Below are 23,651 nucleotides of genomic sequence, written 5' to 3' on the forward strand. Positions count from 1 at the left end.
TACCACACAGCACATTGTAGGAAGCATTGCAAGGTAGTATGTAGAATGAAAAGACTTTACAAACAGAAAGTTGTTGGACTGCTGGCTAATTGGTTTTGCTAATTTTCCCTCTTCCAGTTTGTAGCTGTAGTGTGTATTTAAATATATTGTTTCAACATCATTTATACCTTTGTACTTTAGCAGAAATACTTACATCCCCCACTGATCTTTGTCCAGAGCCGGTGTCTTTTTTTTGACACCATGTCCCAGACAAGTTCTATTTGTCATAATAGACTGCTAGGAGCTTGCAAAGGTCTAATTTTTTTCCCAGTCCTTCTACATCTTGATGACAGGCAGAGCTATCAGCATTCCACACCCTGGGGTAACAGGTCAGCATAGCTGCTGGTGACAACAGAAGCCTGTATCTGAAATGGAGCAGATATTAGGATCAGCCCAGAAAATATTATCAGATTTTGTGTGAGCTGTTCAGCCTACTGTGGCAATACAATCTGTTACTTCCTTCCTATAGCACCTCTTGTTGGAGCAAGCACTACATTAATGAAAGCTGTCTTCAGCAAGTAAGCCTAGAGGCGTGACACTAATATAGTGGTGCAACAGTGACTTAGATTTTGAAATTAAATGTACTACTGTAGGTACATATATTCCTGCATTAAATTGTTTATTTTTATGTACTCACACTTGCACACAAACATATATAATGCACTTCATTCTTACTGTATTTGCAATCCAAGTGGCTTGGGTAAAAGACATTCTGTCATGTAGGGCCTATGATAAATACATATCTAATTTTTACACCAGCTACTGAATATGTTTAATAACTGCTTCTCCCGAATTTAGATCTTGATGAACCTTCCTGAGCCATGTACCCTGCCTTGCCTTTTATCCTGTGTACAGAGACACAGACTATCTTTAATCCATGTATCTGTCCTCCTCACTCTTTTCTCTCCTCTCTCTTTGGCCTAATGTTAGATACTGAATTTTGGCTGGTTATATACACAGAATAAATGTGCTAGGTCAGGAAGTTTCTCCTTTCAAATAAACAAATACATTGTAATTACTTTCTTTATTTTTTTTCTGCCTGAAGAAGTAAGCATCATTTGGCTTCACCACAGGAGCCAAGAGGCTGCAGTATTAAACTGGTCATTTGTTTCTCAGTCTGCTCAAGTGCCTTGTCTTGAACATGTAAAAAATGTAGCAGAACTACATGGGCTTTCCAGAATGTTTTGACCTGGGAGTAGTACATGAAGAGAGAAATACAAAGTTTTCAATAGCAAAAGAAGATGGAAAAATCAAAACCCTTGTTGTTTCTTTGAAAAAAAATACTAGAATATTTCCTTAATAAAAATACACGTTAGTGTTTGTTTTTCAATCCTGTATGCACTCATAATATATAGTTTAATTACAGGAAATATGTGTTTGATGCATGCTCATAAATATTTTTGGTTTTGCTGTGAATGAAGTGTTGAGCACTCTAACAAATTGTTTTTTCTCTAGATAGTGTTGGACAGGTCCGTGTTTGCCTGGACTCACTGTGTGTGGGAGACTCAGACACTCAGGTGGTGTTTAACTTCTTGCTTCTTGCAAGACAGGGGCCCCAGCTTCTGCTTTAGATGATATGTGTGAGCTACTTTAAAAATATTTTTATTTTTATGCAAAACATTCTTTCTGTAGGTCCAGATATGTGTCAGTTACATTTCCACACACCTCAGACACAAATTACCAGGGCAGCAAATATACATTCAAATTCCAAATATGCTTTAGTAAAGCACAATGTTAAGAATGTCTTATTTTCTTTTTTTTTTCATTTATTTTTTTTTTAAAGCTAGTTAGTGCAGTATTAGGTAGGTCACTCTGGCCACATTCCCAGAATTTAACAGTGGGGGCCTTGTGGAATGCTAAACGATGTGTATAACAGCATTCAGGCTCTCTGTGAGCCAATCCGTCAAAACATTTGCTGCTTTGAAAATGTGCTCTTCAAAAAAATGGGCATATGGAACTTATTAGACTATTTGGTGGAGTTCAGGCAGCAGAGCCCAAAAGAAGCATAAAAACATCTGAGGACACAATTCTACCTTAAGGTAATAGGATCTCTAAACTGTTTTTTGCAATTAAAGGCATACAGAATGCAGGGGAGAAACACCCTGAATGGAGAACATTGCATATTCCAAACAGTCACAAGACCTTAAGTAAAAAAAAATAGTTGTTTGATTGCAGCAATAGTTTGTGTGTTTGGTTCTGTTTCTTTAGCAGAGTGTATTGATTCTTGGTTCTTTAACAGTTTGAGTTGTATCAAGGAGCTCTGAGTCGAAGTTTCACTGCAGTGATTTCTGTGCCTCTGGTGCATTGGCAGAGAGGGTCAATCAGTCTCCTTGGAGATGAAAAAGACAGTGATGCCCATGGGAAACACAAATGAGCTGCCATTTTCCAGCACCTGTTTGTACCTTCTTCCAAGTGATTTCTTTTCCCTGTTGCAGTGAGACCAGAATGACAAACTGAATAAATAACTTAGATTAAATTTTGGCTTTGACAGCCGTAGCAAGAGCTTACACTGGATTTTGTTGCTCCATGGTGTTCTTAGAGCAGACTGTTACATGGTGTCCTTCTCTGGGGACAGAATTAGAGGATGGAGAGCCCTGTGCAATACCTATATTCCCTCCCCTCCTCTCATCTGCTTTGACAGTCTGAGCATGAAACTGTGGCCTGTGCAGGGTATTTACACCATGCTGCTTCATGCAAATAATTAAACGGACATCCTGATCTTGTGTAACTTCTTTCATACAATTGGGTGATATAGGACAATTTAGGAACTCTGACCATCTTTTTCTGTCCCATTAGAAGATGGACAACTAAAGTCTGAGACTTTGTTTTGTTGATATATCCCTACTCAAGGAGTAGAGATCCAGAAAGAGATTCTCTTTCTACGTGACTGTAATGCAAGGAGACAAAAAGCCATACTGAATTATTAAAAATGGATTGTTACCTGTAAAAGTAAGGTAAAGTGGTGACTTTGGCTGCTGTGGTATAGAGTGATCTTTGTTATGGCAGTGTTTGAATCAAGAACCGAGATGCACAGCAGGTTGTGACAGTTGTGCTGTTGTTATACAGAATTATGTTCCTAGCAGGTTAACAAGTTTGTGACCTTTACAGGAGTGATGGACAAATAACTTCATGCCACACTGTGCTGGAATGAAACATCTTTGCCTTCATGCACAGCTCCTTGGAAACTTCAGTGACTCTTGTCCAGCAAGTTTAATATGATAGTAGGCAATATCATGAGACTCAATTTGTTATCATTGCTACCAGGAATTCAAATGGAGTGCCCCTATCTACTCTGAAGATAAGTTTTATTGTTGTGCAATGCAAAGGTCCTTGAAATAAGCTGTGGCATCCACAAGAGAACTCTTGTTTTTTTGGGTGGTTTTTTTTTTTGGTTTTTTTTTTTTTTTTTAACTTTATCCTGGCATTTGGAAGGGGCTGTTGAGATAGAAAAGTTTCCTGGGAACTGGGCAGTGCTGTATGTGGAAACCTTTGAAAAAGGAAATTGCCTGTAATGTATTTCTGGTTGCCTCCATTTCCAGACTGCAGTAAATGAGTAAATCAAGTTAAACTGCAAATATACCTCCAGTTTTCTGCCACTGATTTTCCCACCTGAGAAAAATCAGTCTGCCACACTGAAGAACTGAATCTTCATATGGCAGGAGCATGGCACTGGAGGAACAGTTCTGGAGCCAGGACAAAACTTTCTCCCATAATGCAGACATGAAAGAAAGTAGCCCCAAAACTGCCTGGATAGAAACTTCAGAAGTTCTGTGCTTTGGCCTTCTGCCATTACTTTTGAAGTCAGGGACTTCTCCCATCGTGTTAGATTTTAACAGTCAGAAAAATTTCAACCCCTTTTTAAAAACATCTTACCCACTGTTTTCAGTGCATGGTTATATTCGGAAGATTTTGGTGCTGGAAAGAATTGTGGCATTTTTAAAATCCAGAAGATGGCCTCTCTGATTTGTTCATATTAGCCCTGTACTTTTAGGGTCCACTTGATTCTCTTCCTGACACAGTATGATGCTACAGATAGCCCACTGGTATTTCCTTATTCTGAGTCCCACAGAAGTAAAATGCAAAGAGTGGCATGTGACAGAAAGGCAGACGCAGAATTGCCTCCAGCAGCTGCACTGCCTGCAGGTCTGGGGTGACGTGCAGTGTGTCATGGAGGATGGTCTCTTCCTTTGTGCCGTCTCCCTTCTCCTTTCTGACATGGAACACTGTGCTCACAGCGCTGTGAGAGCTTTTCTGGGAAGGTTAGTCATGTAATACTGGTTTTTGTTCTTATGGCTCTGTTTCCAAGAACAAAATTGATGTTTGCACCTCCTCACGCTGTGTGCTGGGTACAGCATCCAGCTTTAGGTCACAGCCTTATAGACAGGTTTTCTTTTTTTTAGTGTAAATATGGGTTGATGTTTAGAGGTGTGGGTTGCTGTCACACCTCTAATTAAATTACCAAGCTTTTTGAAGACTTTGAGTCAAATAGGATTTTTTAAAGTCTTACAGGTTTAGTACTCAAAATTCAGTTGTGGAAGTAACTAAACAAATGAAATGTTTGATATTGAAATCTGCCTGTATTCTGTTCTCTCTTCTAAATGGTATCTATTGAGACATTAAGCTTTGTTCTGCCCAGGTTACTTAATTTATTTATATAATTTTAATTTATTTTATATTGGTATTCTGCAGCTACTTCCAAAGGGATTTGTGCCTGGAAAAATTAGAAAAATGAGCCATGTAAGTCCATGAGAGAGGTTATAAAATAAACATTATACCATATGTGGGGTACCATTTTTTACTGCAAGTGGCTGCTCTCACTTTTTTGGCACTTAAACACACAGCCACCTGTTTGAACACTGTTTGAAGTGGCTAAATTCCAGCATTTATGTAACTTGCTTGTAGAAAGGAAATGACATCACTTAGTTTCCTGAAGATTATTACCAATGTCAGAACTGAGGAAATAAAATCTACAATAAATAGAATATTTTAAAATATTTTTTTCTCTTTTCCAGTAGGACATCTCTCCATCCTGTTCTGCTCATCCCTTCAAAGACCAGGAAACCCCATTAATTTCACATAGACTTCCACACACGCTGCCATGAGCAGGCTGCAAGCTGCTGTAATTTACGTGTTACATTGATGAAATGAAATCTGGCAAGACAGGAACGAAATTATACAATGACAAAGCCTGCAATGTGCCTTCATGTAAAGATATAGGCATAAAATAACAACAACAATTTCATAATTAGACTGTGTAAAGCTTCAGCATGTTCAAGTGACTGCAAAAGTGGAGTAGCTGGGAAAAAAGCTGGGAACCATTTTATGTAGGCACGAACCATATGACAGGACCTGAGGAACTGGCATGAATTGTGTTAGGGGACATTTGGTTTGGATATCAGGAAATGGTTTTTCTCCCAGAGGGTGGCTGAGCACTGGAATTGGCTCCCCAGGGAAGTGACCACAGCACCAAGCCTGACACAGTTCAAGGACTGTTTGGATAGTGCTCTGAGGCCCAGGGTGTGACTCCTGGGGCAGGGCAGGGCTTGGACTACATAATCCTTGTGGGTCCCTTTCAACTCAGCATTTTCTGTGATTCTGTGATATTTGGTTTTAAATGTAAAGTTTACGTTATTAGAGTCTTCATAAAGGCTGCATGTGTTCTGAGATATTTGTTTTAAATCTTTGCCAAGCTATAAAGTTCCTCTACTGGTAATTTTAACTGAGCCATGTTGAATTACATTACACGAGGGCTTCATCGTACTCTGTGATGCCAGGAACATTTCAAAATTTGTCCTAGCTGATAACTCCTGTTTTACTGTCTGCTTTTTCTACAGTAAGTTATCAAGTGAATTAAAGACTACTGGATCACCTAGCTAGCAGCCCAAATAAAATAGAAAGGTCTGTTACTTCTTAAAAAAATTTTGGCTAGAGTTTGCTTTTTAATTTCTTTTTGTGAGGGATATTGCAAAATAGACAAGTCGTATTCCTAGAAGGCCAACTTTGGCAGAAGTTTCATATCACCTTTATATTTTTTAAGGTACTTCATGTATAACACAAGTATAAACTAATGGCAAACAAACTGAAATTTCCAGAAATTGTGTTTTTTCTATGCTTGATTGTTGTTTATATAAACACTGTTGTTTATATAAATGCTTATTCAATACTATTCACAGTGTCCCATAAATTACAGTGCAGCTGGACTTTAATCTGTCTTTATTAAACAGATTTGGGCTGCCTATTCTTCACATTCCTATACTTTTGAAATTTTTTCATAACAGAGTCATTATTCCTTTCAAAAGGAAATGAGAATAAAGGTTGGCCAATGATGACCCTTAATAATTTATAGACTTCATATAATCTTCTTGTTTATGAATGGCTTTGAATATTCCCCAGCATATGTTGAAATCTGAGAAGCCACTCCTACCCACTTGAAAACAAAAATATTACTCATCTTTGTGCCTCCACAAGGAAATTAAATATCCTTAAAAGGTAGGGATACATTTTAACTGGAGATATTGGTTAAAAAACTATGGCATGGTTTTATAATAATAATAGGAAAATCTAATGTAGTCAGAGATGTGAGGAACAAAGGAATGTATTTCCACATGATTATTTGTACAGATTTTCCAGGCTGAATCAATACAATCTGAAATGCTGAATTTAATGATTTTTTTTTTTTTCTTTTAATAGAGCAGCTTACCATAGGAGCTGAGACCTCTGTTTTGGTGAGTACTCACAAATAAAGTTAATTATGTCAATGACTTCCTGGATGCTGATATTTACCTAAACCAAAGGATAACTGAACATTACTGTGAGATAATACTGAAGTTTGCTATTCATTTAGATAGCATTTGGGGCAGTGTATTATAAAACAACAGTTCAAAATACATTAGTTAGAACCAATGTGAAAATACAGTGATTGTTACAGTGAATTTGGTCTTACAGATTCCTAGCATGGAAGTTACTCAGTAAAGTTAGCATTCCTTGCAGATGTCAATTGTATTTCTATAAACTAGCAGTAAGCCTGTTAAATCACCAAGTCTCCTAAATCCTGTGGTTCTGAAGAGTGGTCATATTATAGTCTTAAGGGAATGTCTGAAAGGATGAACTCAAGTTTGATCAAATCCCCAGAACTGAATGGCTGGCTAAATATAAATCTCTGCATTTAGTCTCAGTTATAAATATGTATATATGATCAATGAAATAAGATCCAAAAAGTCCTTCAAAGACTTATGCAAATGAGTGTAATCTGTAGACATGTCAACTTTAATAAAAGTGGTGAGAATTAGAGTGAAAACTTTGCTCTTCCATCTGATATTTACACTTTTTTTGCTAATTATCATTTCTTAAAATTCCATTTCTTTTTCTAGTGGAAATAATTTGTGCTTAGTCAAAAGATATCTCCTGTGAGTTTCCCAGTTGTAGTTGTGTGTCTGATTTTTAACTGCTCTAAATACCTGTTTTTGTTGTGGAACCACATTAATGATTACAACCTAAAATTATGTAACCCACTGGGAGTCAACACATTCATATCGGGTATCTAAGGGTATCAATGCATCTGCTTTTGTAGGCTTGTCTAATTTTAAATTTTTACTCAATAAGAGAAACAGAAAAATGAAGCAAAACAAAATGAAACAAAAGAAACTAACCAAATAAAAAACCATACACAAAAAAATTTAAACCAAACAAAATAAGCACAAACAAATCCACAACCAACCAAGAAAACAAAACCCAAAAACCCGAAGACTTCCCTGAAGTCTAAAAACATATAAACTATGAAGAAGTTAATTATCATTTCTTGACCCTAGGAAGTTATTTTAATTAGAAATATAAACATATAATTTTCTTGAAATTGTTATAGTCTCTTCAGAGAGGGAATGCCTGAGCTTACAGAAAAATGTAAAACATTTTTTGCTTTTAAATTTTTTTCCCCAAAATAAACCAGGAAGAATTGGTGTCCCTCAAATCTCCCATTGCATGGGAGTCCTGGCTAAGTAAGTGACCTTAAAACTGGAAGACCACAGAGGAAGGATCTGGTAATGGGAACAGAAGTTTCTAACGTGATGAGGGTTCAAATTTAATTTATTAATCTTACAGTTTAGTAGGTTGTCAGCTAATGTGTAGGAAGTATCCAAACCCTAGGATGCCTAGTTTAACTCTGCCACAGGGCTTCTGCAGCTTGTTGTGGGCCTTGAGAGCCCTCAGGAGCACGTGGCTCCAGCTCCCTAACAATATCAAAAACTTGTCATCCCTAACATTGACATGATCTTTCTTACAAGTTTGTCTAAGAACAGAAAGCCTCCAGACCCAGCAGATGAGCTGGCAGGAAACAATGCAGGCTTTCCAAAAAGCCTTTAAAATATATTGGGCAGGAATATTTGTTCATGAAATTTATACCATTAAAAAAAGTTTAAAAAGCAAAAAAATGGAAAAAAAAGGTGCACCATTAGTATATCTTCAAGACTTCTGTTTGTATTGCTAAATTACTGGTTTTAATTGTACACAATATTGGGGATTTTCTTATAGCTTCACCTCTGCTCTCATTATTATGGTTATGGTCACAAGCCAACCAGGCATTTAAGTAAGGCTTTATTCACTCTAAATTCCCAGCATAGATATGTTCAAGACATGAAAATCTATTCTACAGGAAAAAGCCTTATTCTTAATAGTATCAGAGGAGTACTGGTAGAATGAATTTACTGTATATCTGAAAATGGGGAATAAACTATGACAGTAGGGTAGAAAATATTAAATGAAAATATGAATGCCTAACATGGTGTGGGGTGCATTTCCAAGCAGCATGTGTTGCATTTCTACAGTGCTATACAATTTAGAGTTTTCTGTAAGAACATTTGTGGTGTGGAGGACTTAGTATTTTGAAATTTGATTTAAGCATAGGGTGAAATCCCTAAATTCCAATACTGTCAGTGAAGGAGAAAGTGCCCTGGACTTCCAGTGTCCTACATGACTGATCCAGTTGTGAGGACATGGAAGTCTCACTTTTTTTTTACCTTGGTCACCTGCAAAACCATCCAGCTGGAGAAAGCATTGCTATGGGAGGATGCTTGTGTTTGAAGGCTTCAGTATCCTAAATGCACAGGTCCCTTCCCTGCCCATTTTGTTTGTTTGCTGTGGGATGGTACAGTGGTTGCAAAGCAGTTGTTGCAGATCCTGCCTGCCTCACCATCCCCTCAACTCACCCCTTAGAAGAAGGTCACCAGCCTGTCCAAACTCTTCCTGGAGAATCAGGGAAATTTTTTTGAAATTTGGCAGCTCTGAGGTTCTGGAAAGTGCTTTTGCCAGATTTTTCTGAGCAGGCAGATGATCTGCAAGGAGTTGGGTGAAATTCTCAACGCCTTGCCCTAAGGGAATGAATCTCTTATGTTCTTATTTGGGTTCCCTTGGAACAGGAACCAAACTAGGTTTGTAGCAAGCTTTATGAAATTATGAAATCATTTGTGTGGGGAAAGATCACCAAATCCATCTGTTAACACAGCACTGCCAAGTTCACCCCTAAGCCATGTCCCTTAGCACCACATCTGCAGTTTTTAAAAATATTTCCAGGGATGGTACCTCCACCACTTCCCTGAGCATCCTGTTCCAATGCTTGGCAACCTTTCCATGAATAAATTGTTTGTAATATCCAATGTAAATCCATCCTGGAGCAAGTTGATGCTGTTTCCCTCCTCACTACAGCCTCCTTTCAGGCAGTTGTAGAGAGTGATAAGGTCTCTCCCAAACCTCCTCTTCTCCAGCCTCAACATCACCCTCAGCTGCTCCTTATCAAACGTGAGACCCAGACACTTCATCAGCTTCGTTGCTCTTCTCTGGACTTGCTCCAGCACCTCAACATCTTTCTTGAGTTGAGGGGCCCAGAAATGAGCACAGTATGGAAAGTAAAACCTAACTAGTGTACAATGGGGGGCAATCCCTGCCCTGGTCCTGCTGGCCACACTGTTGCTGATCCAGGCCAGGATGCCACTGGCCTTCTTGGCCACCCTGGCTCATGTTCAGTGGCTGTTGATCAGCACCCCCAAACTGCCCCAGAAGGCAAAAATAACCCAGGTACTTGTTAATAAATCCCATTAGTGTGAAATGACACTGAATGATTGCTGTTTACAAATGTATATGTGTATATATATATATATACATGTATATATGTATGTATATATTTATATATATACACATGTAGGGTTTATTTTGGAACAATTTGGTTGCAATGAAAAGCAGGTATGTAACCTTTTTGGTTGTTATCTATAGTGATATATACATATATATATATATATATATATATATAGTGATATATATATAGTGACATAGTGATACAAAAACATAAAAATAGCACTTAAGGAAATATATTGAAGAAGAGAAAGAAAAAATGGGTAAGAGTAGAAAGGTGTACAGCCACCATTTGAGACCCCAGCGGCAAGACTAGGTTGTAGCAATTTTATTGGCCGAAGTGATGGTCACTGTCTTGTTGAAGTGATGGTCACTGTCTTAATCCATCAGGGGTGGGGGAACCCCATGAAGCACGAAGTCCAATGGGTTAATGTATGCTCAGGTTTAGGTGGGAATGACTGTGTACTTCCCCTAGTGAGGGGACCTTTCAGGTGGAAGTCCTGAAGGATGAATCTGGGGACACTTTGGGGGTTTTTGGTGGTTTACAACTTCTAGGACATGAAAGCCACCTCTCAAGTTGATGTAGTTCAGCCAACTATGCACTCTCAGAAGGATGAATTTTCTAGGCCAGCCTGTGATTGTGAATATCTCCTGTGAATGTGGCTGGCCTTCCCTGGGGGCAGGGTGGGAGTTTTACAACTGAGCCTGAGTTTGTGTAAGGGAAGGCAGCTGGCATGATAAAAGGCACTATTCCTTCTCTGCAGGGTCTGCCTCTTTTCTGGCTTGGGACCTCCTCTCTCTCTTGTGTGGACCAGAGACTTGCCTCTACATGCCCAAAATCTCACCTTCTCCTCCTCAGGGGCTGCAAATCTGGCCTCAGCAAAGCACCCTGCCAAATCCACAAATAAGCAAGGCTTTTGTGTCATTAACCATTAACTTTTCAGTCTCTCACAGTCCATTTCCATCAGACAACTTTCCAGCCCTTCTTCCCTGTGCAATTTGATATCAGAAAAACAGTCACATTTTAGCATCACCACCAAACCCTGAACAAAACATAATAATTGAGATTTTTCATCAGATCCTCGTGCTTGTTCTCCTTCTTTATTGACTATTTGAAAAAGCAGCAGAGAGAAAGATGTGGTGAACATCTTTCTGGTGGTAAGATGTGGTAAACATCTGCAGAAAGAAAATGTGGTAAATATAAATGTAGAAAAAAGCAAGAAATTAAAAATTCTGGTAAATTTCTGGGTTCAATAGAGTTCCCCAGGAAAAATATGAAGAAAGCATTTTTAAATAGTTCTGAAGAACTTTATGCAATTTTCTTGAAGTAGTGTTTCTCTGAAAACAGTTTAGGCAGTACTTACTTCACAGAACCGTTTCTGACTTTACACAACATTTGCTCACTTTGGCAATGTGTTTTCCATTGTCAGCCTTTCAAAACCAGCAGCACTGGCTTCCCTTTTATGCCTGATCTGGTGTTCTTAGGTCATAAGGTACAATTAAACATTCAAATGTATTGCTTTGTGAATTAAGTATATTTCAATCTGGCAAAGCATGATCAGCTAGACATGGAAGTGTACCTTGCTGTGTTTCTGAGAGAGGTGAGGTATTTCACAGAGCTTTCTTCTGCACTTTCCAAAAGAACAGAAGCTGGTCTACACATAGGATTGGGAAAGCATTCATGTGATGCCAGAACTTACTGCAAATTCCTATTCAACAGCTTCAATACTGCTTACAGAGTTGAAATATCCTTTACACTAACACCACAGTTCTTTCTATAAGTAGCTTTCTCTTAAGCTACTGCTGACTTAACCCATTTCTCCCCTTTCTGTGGCCTATGTTCAAGCCCACTTTGTGCTGTCATTTTGGTGAACATGACCAGAATACTTCATACAGCTGGAAAAATTCACCTCAAACATTAGGGGGAGAACTGTGTGGAGGGTTATTTTTCAGCAGGATCTACTGAAAAGAGTTACACAGATGTTTCTGAGGCACAAAGTGGCAGAGACATCTGCAAAATTAAACTCCATAAAGAGTGGCAGTGAAAATTGGCCTTTAATACATATAAAATTCCTTCCATATCAAAGTGCTCTTTCCTAAGGGAAAAGTAGCAGTCTTAGTGGGGAAAAAAAAAAATCCCATTTACACAGGTCAAATAGCATTTATAAGTCCCTAGAGGAAGACAGATGGTCACCTCTGGAAGCACTGGAGTGTTTGGCTGAGTGGCAGATCCCTGTGTTCCTCCCGCCCCCAGACCCAGCAGTGGCAGCAGCGCACACGCCAGGGCCCCTTGGCTTCACAGTACAGCCCAGAAGGGTATTTATTCTTTTGTGGGCTTCAAAAACAGGAAGTGACATTTCAAGTAATTGCAGATTTAATGTGAGCCTGTGGCTGGTCCCTCTGCATTGTCCCTGCTTTCCTGTTTGAGCTTGGAGGAAGTGGCCAGAAGGATAGGGGGAAGGGAAACCTGCCTATGATGCTTCTGCAACTGCAGCCTACATTACTTAGGGGAAGAGGGACAAAAACATATTCAAACCCTTGCCAAAGGCTTGCAAGAAATATGTGACATCTAACCTTTTACAACAAGTGGGAGTTAAAGGTTAAATCACATACAACCCAAGTGTTTAGGAAAAGGATATGTTTATGTCATCAGCTTCTGTTGGGTTGTAAAGAAACAGGGGAATGGGTTCTGGCTATCAGGAAAATACATGATGGCTACTATTTATGAACATGAAAAGGGCCAATTGGTTCTACCTATTTGTGTTTTCACATCCAAATGCCCATTTTAACTCAGGTAGCTGAAGTGGACAGAGCGCAGGGTGGACGCCACTAAGTACTTGTTTTGCCTCTGTGCATCTAGACATCAATTATTCCCCAAATATTCTAATTTCCCATGTAATATCACTTCTTTTGTGGAACTGCCACGAAGGAATCTGGCAATCAGCATTTGCCATTGCTCTCATGCAATTTATGGAGCTAAAAATCCAGACTAGGCATGTGTTTTCTAAAATAATATATTAGTATTCTCTAAACTCAGTGATGGAAACACCATTTTTGTTGTGAAGTGCCAAAAAGACTCCATAGGCAATTTCAGTCTATATAACACTAATATTTCAGTGGTTGTAATTCTGGAAAAGTGATTCTGCTGGCCTTTGCTTCTTCAGTCAGCTGAAAAAGTAGCTGAATTCAGGAGGAACTACTCCATGAACTCAAAAAAATACTTTTTCACACTTAAATTCTATCACTTGTAGGAATTTACCCAACAAAGACTGATGACTGTCAAGAAAGAAAATCAGTCATCCTCCCCTGAAGTAATAAATATAATTTGTATGTTGGAGCTTTCTCTTGGTACAGATTACCCAGCCATTGTCAGGGATCTGTCTCACCTAACTTTGGCAGTTCAGAACTAGTTGCTTCCTCTACCTACACTGGAGGTGCATGGGACCCGTTGTAAGAAAATTCAGCTCATATGCCTTTATAGATGGTTAGATCATTGATTATAAAGGGAAACTATACAAATGCCTCATAATAAATTTCTAATTTTAGATGGCTATTGTAGGGTAAGCAGAATACTGCTATGAAAACTAAATATTCTATATTTTGCAGAAATAAAATTAAAAATAACTTTGGGAGGCAAATTAAAGGCTAGTATTAATCCTCTGTGAATGTGCCTCATTCATTAAGAAGAAATGCAATACTGCATAATCATTCAGAGTACTCGGTATTATGTGCCAACAAGTTGTAGCATGAATATAAACATTGTGCTGGCAGGGCAAGAGTGTCTTTTGGAAATTTTCCTTTCAGAATAAGCAAAGCTGCCAATATCACCCGCAGAAAAAAAAAAAAAAAAAAAAGTAGAACAATAGATCAAATAAGTGTTCCAGCACAGGCTTTTCTATTAATATTATGTCAGGGTAGAGGTTATTGATGTTTAATTTAGTAAACAGTATGCCTTGAGATGCAGACATTCTGCCAGTAGTCCTCATTTATAAAATTGAACAGTCTGGAAGTTATTCTAGGATGTTTGATTATTTTATTTTTAGTTAAGTCCTTCCTCATTGGTGGTGTTGTGTTCCTCAGATCACTGTTAAAAATATTTCCTCTTAATGATTCTATTTTTCCTGCAGCTAGGCAACTGTGATTTGAGTCTCAAAAGTCAGAGGCAAAGACAGAACTTAAAGATCAGATCCAGAGGCTGGACAGAAGGAATGAAGATGTCCTCACTGACCATCTTCTAGAGACCATTCTTTCCCTGTATTAATGCCTTTCCCTTATGCTCACTGGGTCAGCTCATCAGTAACATGTTTAAGTGCATGAGCATCAATGTCACCATGCTGTCAGTTGTCACCTTGCAGTGTTAACAGCCAAGTCTTCCACAGAATGGGGGAATTTGAGCTTTTCAGACTTGTATTTCCATTTTCTTCTCTCCTACCCCTTCTGAATTTCATCTGTTCTACTTCAGCCTCCTATTTTGCTGTTCCTTCAGTAGGGAAGAAAATTTAAGATGCTTGCCTAACAAATAAGATATCAAAACTTTCCTCCAAGCTGGACAAAGGAGTTGTGAATCTGTTCTACACCCTGGGTGCTACTTTAACCACTGGATTTATATAGGGTGGAAGAGAGAGAATTGGCAGAAGATATTGAAAGAAAATGTCTTAGAAATTATGCAAAAAACAAAATTGAAAACCAGCAAACTAATGTACCTGTTGTCAGACAGACCCGCTAGTTAAATAGGCAAGGTCTCCACCTTTTTCTTTGTATCACAAACTGACCCCTCAACATCCTTCATTTCAGGTGTTAGTGTTGTAGTTGTGGTGTTTTTTCTTTCCTCTCTTCATTAATCCCTTACAGCCACTAAGAAGAAATGGGAGCAAGGTGAGAGTGCTTGGCAAAGGACAGCTCATTGCAGATTTGAGTCTGTAGATAGCCATTTAGTGTCAGATATGTTGGCTGGACTCAAATTATTTCTGCATAGACCATCTTGCTTGACTGTTTACTCTGAGAGGCCTTGATAAATATTTTACATTGCCAAGAATGGAACTATTAGTAATCAAATAAATAAGTTTTAAATACCAAATAAATAATTAATAATAACAACACCAACAAATAAATAGTCTTTCCTTTTTTGTTAAGTAGGAATTTGTACTAGGTTAGGAGAAAAAGCATGACTTGAACTTCATCTTTCAGAGGTTTCAATGCTCTGAGATAATGAGGTCCTCCCAAGCCTTTGCCTTCTCTTTGCAGAGTTCCAGAAATAATCATCATGAGTCATTGGTCCAGGAAAATGTGTCCCAGAGATGTCCAAACAAATGAACTCCAGCCCACTAGCCGTGGATATGCTGAACATATTTGTTTATTTCAAAATATTAATTTTGTTCACATGGGGAACATACTGTCATAATTTTACTTTGTTATTCAAGTAGATGCTCTATACTATTAAACAACTGATGATAACACCACACTGTCCTCAGTTTTAAATTTATATTATATAGTTAAATGAAGAGTCAGTGTAATGTAAAATGCATTTGGCGGAAATTTTGTGAAATACCTTCCATATTTTTTCCCAATTCTTTTACAGACTGCTATTATTTAAAAAGATTTTTCAGGTTTTTGTAATGCTGACACTTAAAGCTAGTTTCTTAACATGCTTCATTTGGAAAAGTGGAGATAAATGCCTCTGAGAGTGCTGTCACAGGCAGCTGCACAAATTCTACTTCTTAACATAATATATTTCAGCTGAAATTTGGGGAAAAATAATTGCTATATTATTAATAATTTGCTTTCCCCAGAAGCAATTTGACATACAAAATGCTTGGTATTTTTCCTTAGTCTTGTGATCTGACCATGCAGCCACACCTTATCATTGTGGTATAAGTTTAGAGTGTCTTATAAGTGCAATTCAAGCTCTCAGATTTGATGGGATACAGAAATCAACTGCTCTGTCCCTTGAACTGTAACCTTAAACAACCAGGCCTTTTCCTTCCCCATGGGAATCATGTGATTGCACTCTCAGCGGATAATTTTTACATATTCTTTTATGGTATTTCCTACAGAGGAAACCACCCTGTTATCTCACTTTAAAGATTACTAATGAGCATTGTCATGTTCAATCTTTTTTTTTTTATATATGTCTTCTTCCCTTTCAGCTTACCTAAAACCATATGCTTTAGAAGCAGCAAGAAAGGATCACAGATGTATTTTTTCCTCCACAGGACAAAAGAGAAACTGCGATAAATACGATAACAAGCTGTTAATGAAGAAACTTCACTGTAATATAGAATGAAAAATAGTTCAGCAGAAAATTTGTGACTTTCTACCAAAAAAGAAGTAAGTTACAATTTTAAGTCATCACAGAAAAGGTTCTGTAGTATCAGACAGTTGATTCCAACAGGATACAGTTTTCAGGAAGAATTTATGTTCTTTTGTTTGTGCAATCCCTCACAAGGTCACAGCTACTATGCCTTCACAGACTCTTACATTTCTACAGTAACTTTTTCTTCAGAAAACAATTCAAGCAGGTTTTAAAGGCTCATGAGATACAGGAAGGTCTCAGAAACAGAAGCACAATAAACTGAACACTGCTCTCAGTTACTCTCACTTGTCCCTAAAGCAATCCAGAATTTAGGCTGCTGTACCTGACAAGAGATTTTGACTCACCATCACTCATAATTGTTGTGCCATACAAAGTAGGATGCCTTATTGTTGAAAGAAAGTCAGGGGCAATGCCAATTCAGTTTTTGTCTGAAAAAAACATGGATATTCTCTATACAGAGACACAGTCTATTTGTCATGCATAATATGTGGTCTTGAATGACATGACATGTTTTTACAAAGTGCATCTTCCCTGTATTGAAAAAAATCAACTGCATGAGTCAAATATTTCTGTAGTGAAAAACAAAGGACTCCAATAAATAAAAATTCTGGTTTAAGCTAATTTGTTGTTCTGAGAATATGTACTCACTACTCTTTTATTGCTTGTGAAAGTGATTATTAAATGACCAGCTGCTGACATACATGAGCAAATTCAAAGCATTAATTCCTGAAATAGCTTTCAGATTCTGAGAGTGGAAAAATCATGAAAGAAAGTATTTCTTACAAGATGTTCCTTTGTGACATCCACAAAAGACTACTTGCTCCTGTTTTTCCCTCTGTGGATTATGATTATGTTTCCAGGCATCTGACTGCAAATCCAAGATTGTAGGGCTCCTTTACAAGTTCTAAAATGCTTGACTTCATATTCTTCCTGCATGCCTTTGCAATTATTTTGCTATAGGCATTTTAATTCCACTCCAGGGACAATTAAGACATTTTTAGCAATGGAAGTAAATTTAGCTCACCAAAACTCAGTGAAGTAATAATACAGGTCAGGTGGGAGAATTTCATCATTACAGGAAAGGTAACAGGACTCACTTGGTAAACAAATGTGCTTTTTTCATCTACTAGTGGCATGTTCTGGAGGATCAGAAGATAATCTGTTGCAACTACTTTTCTTTAATTCAGGTAATATGGGGCTTTTTATTTAGAAATTAAGATTCTAAATTTAATATAAAGATAATATTCTATCAGAGTATAAATTGATTTGTTATACCCCAACTGTTCACTAAAATTTTCTTCCATTTCTCAAGACATGTGACAGGGAACTTTTCAAAAGTTAGAGAGTTGTAGAATTTTGTGTATTTTAAAATCTAGGCCAAAAGAAAAAATAGTCTTTCATTCTACATCAAAGGATACTTTTTTTTCCCTGAACTGCAGAGTCACTGTTTGTTAGAAAGATCTTCCTTTGATACTTCCATGGAATTGAAGAATTTGCATCCCGATTAGTTCCTGTCAAAAAAATTCATAGTGGATTTTGAGTTTCTAACCAAAATTTAGAAAGCAATAAATGGTTCAAAAGTCATGTTTTCACAAGTCTGGAGTTCAAGTAATTTTTCCATGTGCCATAAGCCTGGACAGACTGTATCTTTCATGATGTACCATGCCCTCACATGCTCTGATCTTACTGGAAAGTTTTCTGCCCTGCCTATTGTGCAAGACTTTTTGAACAAGCAGAATAAATTGAGCTTTCTCCGTCTCTTATTGTAATTTACTGAATCACTACTGCAGACCTCTATCTCAATTTTCAAAGTTGTCAGCTTCCTTATTAAAAGAAAGTGTTGACACCAGATCTGGAAAGATTATTATAGTGAGAGGCTCTGCAATTTCTGTATTAAATTACTTCCCTACTCCCACCTTCAGGTTTCCTGCTAATGCATCTGGGAATTGCATTTAGCTTCTTGCACAGGCACCAAAGTTCCCATATGCTTTCCAGTGTTGGTGCTTTCCAGGATACCATCTCCTACCCTAACACTGTGTCTGGCAGCTGTGTTTGTTGGTATCTGGCATAGAATTTAGCTGTGTTAAAGTGATGTTGCTGAAGCAAAGCTACTTTAGGAAGCCACACAGCCAGCTTATGTAACTGATCAGTTCACATCTCATTTTCACCTCCAATGAATTATACTGATAAATATTGGATGTTGCTAGGATTTAAAATTTTTTATACATTTTTTATACATTGATGTATAAATTACTCTGGTGTTGCCTATCAGCAGTTATCATGCTCAATAATTTTACCAAATTAATAACTATTGGCTAAATACTATTTTCTGTGGCCAGTTTAAATAATTTTATCCTTTAATATTTAATTCTAATGGCCAGAGAATTTCACTGACTTCTTTAACTTCCTTCTTCTTTTGTCCATGTTTTTAGCCAATATTATCCTTTCTAGTGGCCAAGAGTTTTCCATACCACATTCATGCGCAACAATTACAAATTAATTCATTCCTCTTGATATTGTTTTTTTATAATAACAGCCACCTTCAGAAATTGTTATCAGTTTGGAGCACTTAGGAAAGCCTTATTTGGCCAATTTCAAGTACTTTTTTCTTCCAGAATCCCAAGGATTTCTGATCAGCATTTGTTCTGGTTATTAAACCAAATTGTATCAGTCCCAGGATTTCTGCAAGATTTCTACTGATAACCCTGGGATGTAGAAGACAATTTTTCTTCCTTCATAATTCATGAGCTGCAAAAAGAGGCAAAGAATGTCATCATCTAAATACTTACAAAATGGCTACAACTACAGGAGTTATATTTGGCAAGGTGCAGTTATTATTATATACCCTATAGATGTTTAATATCTTCTCAAAATTAATTAATTTGTCCTAAAAACTAAAAGTTAAACTTAAATAACTAGATAACTAAAGTAATAACTAAAAATTAATTTGTCCTCCAGATGGCCAGTTAAGAAATAAGTTCCATACAAATCAGATTGGCACAAACTTCACTGCCTGTAATATGTAGAGTAGGTGGAATAGACATTGGTGTGAAGAGTGCCCAGCTAACTCAAGAACTTGTTTGCTGGAAAGACTATGCAGCAACGAAAGTAATTCCTAACTGTTATTTGTACTTAAATATCGATTTCTGTTCAATTTTTGTCTTCAGCTTTGAGAGAATGGATCTTTTAAAGAACCCAGTAAGTATATTAATAATACCTGTATTATATTTCCATATGGGGAAAGCATAATTGGAATTACATCTACTTGATTGACTTGTATTTGTACTTGTAGAGCACCAAAACCTCCTAAATTGAAAGTCTGTAGCTGAATGTTTTCCCTCAATATTTTAACAAGGAAGGGGATTGCTATTTTATTTCCTTAGGCTATTCAATAGTCTATTATATTGTCTTAGCATTTTCCCATTTTGTGATTTGTACTTTAGTATGTGAATTAGCATAAAATCAAGCTTCTGTTTTTCTGAACTCTTTGCAGCTCTAAACCATGTAATATCTCCACTGTATTTCCTAAATAGACTGTAACCAATGAGTTTAATATCTGGTCATGTGAATCATACCACTGCAGCTGAGTAATACCAAGTAGCTTAAATTTCTTTTCCTAAATTTGTATTTTGAATTTCCTAGATTCTCAGAATGGTTTTAGGAGCAGATTGTTTTTCTTATTCTTGTCCTTAATATTTCAGTCCTTCTGTGTTTGTTCATATGTACTTTCAAGCTCTCCTGCATAAAGTACATGTTCTTTATTTACAAAGGGGGAAATAGCCCAAAAGCTACCCTTTCTAACTTCCTAGAAAAAGCATCCCTGGTATCTATCCTTTTCTGGAGTAGTTTGCCTGAAATAAAGATATTTCTCCTCATTTATGTTACAGTAGAAATGACCCTGCTGCATGAGTGAGTCCAAGAGAGGATTGAATACAGGTAGGGAAGCTACACAGGCCTGTGCCTGACCTCTGTGTAATTTCATTCGTGGTAGGTAGTATTCAGCTGGTATAAAGGTGAAGCTTCCCACCTGGATATATGGTAAGTAAAACTTGCAATTTATGCCTAGAGTAGATGAAGCAGAAACCCCTCGTGAAAACAAAATTTTGTTATAGTAACAAGGAGACAAACATGTCTTAAAATAGCCAGACTGATGACTTGGGATCAGTGATCATATTTTTCCTCTTGAATTTCATTGAAATGGAGTTCAAATGTGTGCTTGGTCATTTTTAAAATCTCTTGATGTTAAATGAATATTTTCAAATGTTGCTCCAAATGAGAACTCAGAAAACACTATTTATGAATAAGCGAGAGTGTGAGAAGCTGACTTTGTCATTGGGAGTTGGTGGAGGGCACCAATAGCTTCATTTTCTTTGCGAAACCAGTGAGCAAGGTTCTTAAAAGTGGTAACACTAGCACTTTTGCTTCAACAGAAAATCTAGATATGCTTTACATTTCTTACTGATGTATAAAAAGGCTGTGCTTTTACAGTGTTTTACATTACTTTACTAAGCACAGAACATCACATGTGGGATATGCTATGTACTGAGGACACTTTGACAGTTTGGTGGAGTTTCTCTCTTCCTGCTTGTAAGAGTGGTCAGTGAAGGCTCCTGGGCTTCTTGATTGCCTCCATAGGCTCATTTTGTAGGGGCTAATACTGAATTCAGAACTCTTCCTAGATGTTAAGAATTCATGTACGAGCACTGTTGCAACAGAACTTAATTCTTCAGCCAAACCTACTCATGAAGGAAATTGTCTTTGGTCTGATACATGGTAAATAATGTATATGTTAAAAATTAAATGCATACAAAGATGAAACTTTTACTACCCTGCAGCAGGGATTCTGAAGCTTGTTTTGAATAGAAGGAAAATATGCTCCTGTGGTTTTTTTGCAGACTCTCTGCAAGCCCAGGGAGGCAAAATGTGTGTGTGTGTGGAGGGGCGACTACAACATGTTTTGTCTTCTATAGAACACCATACAGAGTAGCTCTAAAGCACTGTAACTGCAGCATCCAGTAGCAGCAAAAGAAAAATGTCTTTCTGGCCAGCAGCACAGACCACATGCATGGTGTATTGTTTGCTGCTCCTGCATAAATGAAAAGGGGAAGGAACTGGATGTGAAACACCTTGTGCATATAACAGCATTTTAGGAAGATATTTATACAATACAGAAGTACAACACTCTATGTATGTGTTGCTGAATCGAAATATCTGTTATTTTCAGGAGAAAGCTCTTTGGGGCATGTATTAGCCGTGAGGAAGAGAAATCTAACTCTAATGGATCACATAGACAGGATGTTAGAGTAAACCCATGGTCAGAGCTAGTGCTGAAGATCAAAACCTCATTTCATTATGTGCTGGAGGTACCCCAGGCATCTGGAATTGTCAAGGGAGCCAAAGTGTTGTAGATATGTTTCCTAGTTCCTTCTGTTAATGGAGGAGGGGTTCATGGGAGACCCTAGTAAGACAGCTCAGCAGTGTTTTCTTGGTCTTAGAGGTTATTTTTGAACAGAGAACTATTAAAGGTCATCACTTCTTTGCTCTCTGTGCATAAGTGATGTGGCTTTAAAAGCAGGCTTTTCTGGTTTGTTTCATAAAGCAATAGCACCCTTGTAATAGAGATGTAATTGCTATACACCCATTAAAAGCCCATTATTGTTTAACAAGGCCTCTTTCTTGCAGAAGGAATCCATAATTTTTAGGAAAATAATTACTTTGGATTTACCCTTTAATTTGGTTGAGTAATAGTAACAAGAGATTAATTACACTGTGATAACTTCATAAATCCAACTGGACTAAGTTGTCCTTTTTATGTGAATGTTATTATGAGCTTGCATGAAACTTTTCTTTCTTGATTTCATGCTTCATAAAAATATAAGCTAACTGTAGTTACAATAAATAACATTCTTCAATCTAGGAAGGTCCCAACGAGACCAAAAGTGACAGTACCTCATATATAATATAAATACAGAATTCCATTAATTTGTGTCCATTGCTTTTTATTCTATCCCTGAGAACAGTCAAACCTCATCTTCTCTGTGGCTTGGCATTAGGGACCTGTAGGAAGCATGAAGAGCCAGACTAAGATTTCTCGAGGCTGGACATCCTTCACACGCCTCCTTTAGTCTCTCTTTGTATGTCATGTATTCTAGGCCTCAACCATCTTGAAGTTATTTTCTAGATTTTCTCCAAGCTTTCAATTTCAGTTTTGTGCTTCCTCCAGTTTTGGGCCTATCTGTCCTGCAGTGTGGCCTGAATAAGTATAGCAATCTCTTCTGTTATGAACAAAACAGCCTGGCTGGAACACTTGGCTTGGGCTAAGTACTGACATTGAAATGTTAATTAGCTAATTGTTCCTGGGAATCACCTACCTCCCCCCACCCTCACTACCATTCTAGGACTGGGATGCAAAATAATCCAGTGGAATCGTGTGAGGGGGTTTTGGGGATGAAAAACACCCCTAAATGGAAAAGATGGGCACAGTGGACGGGGCTGGATGGGTGTGCTGGTTGGGGAAAAGGGAACCCCATCCCTAGTCTGTGTTTGACCTGTCACCATAACCTACAGAGGACGAGACTGGACTGGGCTGTGGGAAGAAGGAGCAAAGCAGTCAGACACTTCCTGGTGCTGCCAGGAGGGAAGGAGAGGGACAGCTGCTGCTGGGCTTTGGCAGCAGGCTCTGCGCATCCCCCCACCCTGCAGCTACCAGTGTGCCGGGAGGAAAGGAGAGAGGACGGTCTGCTGGGACTTCAGATACGGACTGCACACCTCTTCACCTCCAGCTACCAGCGTGCCACGGAGACTCCAGGGACAGACTCTGCTCGCCTGCTCACCCTTCGGCGGCCGGAGAAGCTACAACAGCGGGGGCGAGCTCCTTGTTGAGCCCCCTGCCGAGCTGACTTTTTAATAAAGAGCTGACTATTAATAAAGGCATAGACCCCGTTCATTTCATCTTCCTCATCCTAGTGCCTGTGTGCTTGCTGAGGCAGCCCAGCATACAGTAAGCCTTCTTCACCTGAGGGCACACCACGGACCCTGTCCTCCCTGAGAACCTCTTTTCCATCCAGCCAGATCCTGTCCCATGCCACTATGTGGGCTGTTGCATCCTACCTGCAGGACTTTGCATTTCACTTCATTGAACTTAATGAGGTTTTCATCAGCTGCTCTCTCCTATCTATCT

The 23,651-nt window shown here is 38.1% G+C and overlaps 1 long non-coding RNA gene across 1 annotated transcript; it reads left to right on the forward strand.

Moving 5' to 3' along the window:
- The first annotated feature begins 1,838 nt into the window (after positions 1-1,838).
- Positions 1,839-23,400, forward strand: LOC115491176 (uncharacterized). Its single transcript, XR_012052984.1, has 7 exons — positions 1,839-2,078; positions 6,730-6,764; positions 16,371-16,485; positions 17,602-17,658; positions 19,639-19,669; positions 20,359-20,407; positions 23,039-23,400. It is a non-coding gene; the product is annotated as an uncharacterized lncRNA (long non-coding RNA).
- Positions 23,401-23,651: the final 251 nt, after the last annotated feature.

The sequence above is a fragment of the Taeniopygia guttata genome, chromosome Z, assembly GCF_048771995.1.
Source record: "Taeniopygia guttata chromosome Z, bTaeGut7.mat, whole genome shotgun sequence".
Lineage (NCBI taxonomy): Eukaryota > Metazoa > Chordata > Aves > Passeriformes > Estrildidae > Taeniopygia > Taeniopygia guttata.